This window comes from Palaemon carinicauda, chromosome 8, assembly GCF_036898095.1.
Source record: "Palaemon carinicauda isolate YSFRI2023 chromosome 8, ASM3689809v2, whole genome shotgun sequence".
Taxonomy (NCBI): domain Eukaryota; kingdom Metazoa; phylum Arthropoda; class Malacostraca; order Decapoda; family Palaemonidae; genus Palaemon; species Palaemon carinicauda.
This window is the reverse complement of record NC_090732.1, coordinates 11829704-11835703: the sequence shown is the minus strand read 5'-3', so window position 1 is coordinate 11835703 and position 6000 is coordinate 11829704. Positions and strand designations below refer to the sequence as shown.

Below are 6000 nucleotides of genomic sequence, written 5' to 3'. Positions count from 1 at the left end.
ATACCTAGAATATATGCTTATGCATGAAGGTAATTGAGTTAGGTTACGTATGGAAACACTTTCATGAGAAATCTATAAAACTAACCGAAATAATAATTCTGTAGTCCCCATATTCTTTTGATAAAACTTTATTGTTTTTCAGGGTATACAGTGCTCTTACATTTTATATATCAAATTTACTGGGTAGGTTTATCAGAAACATTCACTGGTAGCCTTCACCTTATATACCACTAACTTTTATAACTTTAAAAATGAACTTGAGAAATATTTAGAAATCTCAGAAAGTTCCAAAAAATATAATTGGTCATATATGAAGAGCATACTAAGAATATAGAAATTAGAATTATACATGAAAATTTTCATCTAAACACACAAAATCTCATAGATACATGTTAGTTACCACATTACTTCCCATAAATTATTTTATAATCATAACTTAAAACCAGAACTATGATGTATCCATATGGCAGTAGTGGGTTTACAGTACCACCATCTATTGGGCTATTATATAATGTTGGCTTGAAAGTGAAACTATAACTAACGTTACCACGGAACAGTATTGATGAAATTTAAATTTTATAAGGGAATTCCTGGTTTAGTTGTGTTCATTGTTGCACAATAAAAACTTGAAAAGAGAAAAAGAAATTTTTTAAAATGGGCGTGACTCGACCCCATTAAACTATCATTTTTGGGTTACTTCGAGCTCCTACCATGTTGTTATTTCTTGACATTTTTTTTTTTTTTCATTTTAAAGAGAATTTTATATGTACATTGGATATTGTCTTAGCTTTTTCATTTTTTATATCCACAATTTTCTTAATATATAGAAGTCCCTTTTAAAAGCTACTATTTTTCATTTGGATTTTTTTTTTCGAAGCAAATGCACATGTTGTAGGCTATAAAATTCCTAATCTTTTCATTATTGAATGGCAAAAATTGGTCAATATTATAAAGTACAGGGGAGTAGTAATTTTTCTTCAAAAATTTCATGTTATGAGAGAACGGGCTTCAAAGATTTTTTTAGATTGATTGAATAGACTTTAGTATGTACAGTATAAGTATGGCATATTAGTGGTAATTTCCTTCACCATTATGGATCATAAGGACATAATCATAATATTTCAGGTTTATTTACTAAGCAGCTGCCTTACCAAAGTCTTTGTGACATAGAGTAATGAAACATGCAGGTATTAAATGTTATTAAAAAGTTGGAAATTATTAATCTTTGAAAGGTTAAGGTCATGGTCAAGCAAAATGTCCAATTCAAGTAATCAGCCATAAGTTTGGACATCGTTTTCACAGACTTCAAACTTGGTTCATATTTGAGTGGATAAAAATCCATGCCAATTAATACATATTAAGGTCAAAGGTCAAGGATAAACTCGGGAAATAAGCTGCCATGGTGGAGGTCTGTGCTCTACTGAGTGTCCATCTAGTTGAACATGATGTCACCAGAAAGGAGATCATCATTTAGGTTCCCTGTTTTCTCAAATTTCAGTAGTACATTGTCATTAGATAAAGACATCTTCATTCCCAACAGAATGCTCAAGAGAGATGTAAAAAGGACAAAATTTACAAGATGACGACCGGGAATGGCACAGCCAATTGCGTTTACATTGAGAATACACAAAAATTAATATTAGTGCTGTCGAAACTGAATGTCAAAACAGGAATAAATTAAATATTTTTGTCTTTCCACCATATTAGTTACCTGTTATTATCATTATTATTATTATGATGATGATAGTAATGATTAATCAGTGGAACTTCCGAGCTTTAAATGTTTTTTAAATTATTTTAGCTGAACAGGTTAGCATAAGTTATGTTTTATAGTTTATATATGACTAATGTATTTTAACATTGTTATTGATCTTGAAATATTTTATATTTTTTATTCCTTACAGGTATATAGCTTATTTGCTGCTACTTTAATTAATCTCTTTCCTTTCTGGATTACTTTCCTTTATGTTGAAGCCCTTGGACTTGTAGCATTCTACTTTTCCACCCAGGGTTGGAGCCTGGCTAATAATAATTATGATAATAATAATAATAATAATAATAATAATGAAAAGGGTAATAAAAAGCAATGTTAAAGATAATAATAATAATAATAATAATAATAATAATAATAATAATAATAATAATAAAAATCATGATCATGATCATCATAATCATAAGAATAAGAATAAAAATAAATATAATAATGATAATAATAGAAATGATGACAAAGATAATTATTAATAATGTTAATGATAATAACGATATTAAAATTAATATTATTATTATAAATAGTGATAATAATAATAATCTAAATATTGTTAATATTATTATTTTTATTATTATTAATATTATTTTTAATTGAATTATTATTAATTGTATCAAAATTAATAATACAGTACTAATATTAATGATATCAATTGTAATAATATTAATATTATTAATGTAAATATTATCAATGTTAATATTATCAATATTATTGATAATAATATTAATAGCATTAATATTAATAATAATATCATTATTATTATTATTATTATTATTATTATTATTATTATTATTATTATTATTATTATTAATGATATTAATATTATGTTAATATTATTATTAATAATATTAATAATGATATTAATATTATTGAGATTGATATTATTGATATTAATATTAAGATTAAATTTATTATTATCAATATTAATATTAATATTATTAATATTAATAAACGGATTTTGAGCGAAGCGAAAAATCTATTTTTGGGTGAGATAGCCATGGCGTCCTGATGGAAGGATCCTTTTTGGTAGCTTCCTTGGGTAATCACTACTAGGATTTTCCCAGAGAATTAAACCACAGGTTATCACAGAATTCTAACTTCTGGAGCGAGTATCTTAAGGGTTTCCCCTTAAGACATCGTGTATCAACAGGGGACACGCATGTATTAACGTGCCACATAGCTATCTACACCCCATATAGAGTTAACGCTTCAATATGGCGGACAGAGAGCGGCTGGGAGCTGAGCCGCAGCCAATCTAGATGTGGCGATATCGGTACTCGCGATGTAAACAGACGGACGCCATTGCTTTTGATGACGTCACGTCCGTCCTCATCCGAAAGTCTGGAGCTCGCTCATCACCATGATACAGCGGCGCAGGGCGGGACCTGATAACAGACAGGGCGGGTCCATCAGGACGCCATGGCTATCTCGCCCAAAAATAGATTTTTCGCTTCGCTCAAAATCCGTTTTTTGGGCTCAAGCCATGGCGTCCTGATGGAAGAGTACCAGAGAATTAGTGTATCGTGGTAGACTTTTTCCCCTTTATAAGTGAGTGCTAAAACATTGAGCCGAAAGCATAGTGGTCTATACTAGAGCTACCGTGAGGCAGTTGCCTTCCTGCCCCCCTGGCATGGAAGTCCCCACGGGCTATGCTGAGATCAAAGTGGTCATGGGAAGGCTATTCATATAGGCTGAAGGAACAATGAGATCCATAAGATAAGTCAGAGCGATTTGGTATTCGCGTCGAAACAAACTTGAAGAAGTGGTGGTTGTACACTTCGTGCATGGAGTTGACTCATCTTCATAATTGAGTAAGTATTCGCTAAGGAAACTTACTTGCTCTATATAAATAAATGCCCGGAGTAAATCCTGGCATTTTCCTTAACCAAGAATAAAGGGTAATAAAACTATGACAATTAGTATATTTCATAGTAAGAAAGGAGCAAGGGAGACGCACAAGTAATAAAATAGACATTTTATTAGATAATTGCAGGTAAATCAATACATGTCATGCAATAAATAGTAAAAGCATTTACATTGATAAAAATGTACATAGTCATAAAGGCGTGCTCTTGAGTCTGAAAGGGAAGAATCAAGTATTAGTAGGCACTCGTTCTACGGAACGTTAGTCTTTATGTAACACACGTCATGCACGTGGCATGTAGCACTCATGTGGTAATCTACTATGACATTTCACCTGAGGTGAGAACAGTTAAAGAAAACACAAGGTGGTTTCTGCTTCACTACGTATCACTTGAGGGTCAACATAGGCACCCGACGAGTTAGAGTCCCTAATAACTCACTGTTCTAAGCAGAGTTCAGAGCAGGTTTCATAACACTACCTGCGGCTACCACAAAATGTTTCACTTCGTGCACTTGTTTCGCATAATGTTTAAAGAAAACACGCGAGGATTTCCAGCCTGTATAGTTCTTGAGGCTTTCGAAATCCATACTCTGAAAGAAATTCAGAGACGAAGTGACTTTCCTAGGATCATGACCAGCGGGTGTACTGTCTGGATCCGCTCTGCGAATGAAGTAGGTGATTTTTGCTCTCAATTGTTTCAGTGACAGGTCGCTGCCCGATGTTTCTCCTTTGAAGAGTTGGCCTCCACCAAAGTTTGAAGTTCTATGAAGATAGACCTTAAGGCTCTCTACTGGACATAGAGAGGCATCTTCCTTCAAGGGGCATATCCTCCACGGGCCCCATCGTTTGGTAGGTAATTCGTTCTTTGCGAGAAACGTCGGATCAGGGAAGAGGGAGAGGTCTCCTGAATCGTTGAAAACGATATGTCCCTCTTCTCTAGATAGTGCCACTATTTCGCTGACTCGGGCTCCCGAAGCTAGAGCGAAGAGAAATATAACTTTCTGAGTCAGGTCCTTAAGAGGGCATGAATCATTGTCCAAGTTGGAGGCGAAGTGGAGAACTTTGTCTAGAGACCAAGTGATTGGTCTCGGAGGGGGTGCCGGTCGTAAACGGGCACAGGCCTTCGGTAGTTTGTTGAAGATGTCGCTAGACAGATCTATTTGGAAGGCGTATGACAAAGGTCTAGTCAAGGCCGATTTGCAAGTAGAAATCGTGTTGGCTGCCAAGCCTTGTCCATGAAGGTGAATGAAGAAGGACATGCAAAAATCTATGGTGATTTTCGAGGGGTTCTTTGCCTTGACGAAGGAGACCCATTTCCTCCAAGACGATTCGTATTGCCTTCTCGTGGATTCGGTCTTGTATTCCTCGAGGAAGTCTAGACTCTTCTTCGAAATCCCAAACCTTTTCTTAGCGGCTAGGGTGAGAAAATCATGAGATGAAGGTCCTTGATTTTCGATGATGAAGCGAAGACAGTCGACTTCTGTATTTGCTGGGAGAGAACTGGGTCCGGGAGGGGGATCAGCGTTGGCTGCATCTCCAGGATCAAGGGGTACCAGTTGCTGCGGGGCCACTTGGGAGCCACTAGAGCTGCTGTCCCTTTGAAGGTTCTCAATTTGGAGAGGACTTTCAGCAGAAGATTGGTGGGAGGGAACAGGTAAATCTTGGCCCATCTGTTCCAATCCAAGGTCATGGCGTCCACCGCTTCCGCTTTGGGGTCCTCGTACGCGGCTACATATCGAGGAAGTTGATGGTTGTCGCTCGTTGCGAAGAGGTCGATCTGGAGTTCTGGGACTCGGTGAGAGATGAAGGAGAATGATCTTGCGTCTAGAGACCATTCCGACTCTATCGGGTTTGTCCGAGATAGAGCGTCCGCTGTCACATTGCGGAATCCTTGTAGGTGAACTGCAGACAGGTGCCATTTCTTCCTTTCTGCCAGACGGAAGATTGTCAGGAGCACCTGATTTATCTTGGGCGATCCTGAGCCCTGGCGATTGAGACAACGCACTACCACAGAGCTGTCCAGGGTCAGGCGAATGTGTATCGACGGGGCCGGGGAGAGTTTCTTCAGCGTCAGAAGAACCGCCATGGCCTCCAAGATGTTGATGTGAAACGTCTTGAATAGGGGAGACCAAGTGCCTTGAGCCTCTTTTTGGTGGGAGTGACCTCCCCAACCCTCCAACGAAGCGTCCGTATGGATGTTGAGAGATGGAGGTGGGTGTTGGAGAGGAAGGGACCTTTTTAGGGCCCTCGCTTCTGACCACGGCTTTAGAAGAAGTCGAAGTCTGCTTGGGAGCCGTCTCTTGAGGTCTCTTCGAGCGATGGATGCGGAACGTCTCCAGACTCCCGCTGCATCCTTTAGCTGTGCACGAAG

The 6000-nt window shown here is 37.2% G+C and overlaps 1 protein-coding gene across 1 annotated transcript in view; it reads left to right on the top strand.

The window, feature by feature from the left end:
* The window catches only part of LOC137645655 (long-chain fatty acid transport protein 4-like), a 129108-nt gene that overhangs the window by 55913 nt on the left and 67195 nt on the right, over window positions 1–6000 (top strand). The gene's annotated exons all lie outside the window — the stretch shown is intronic.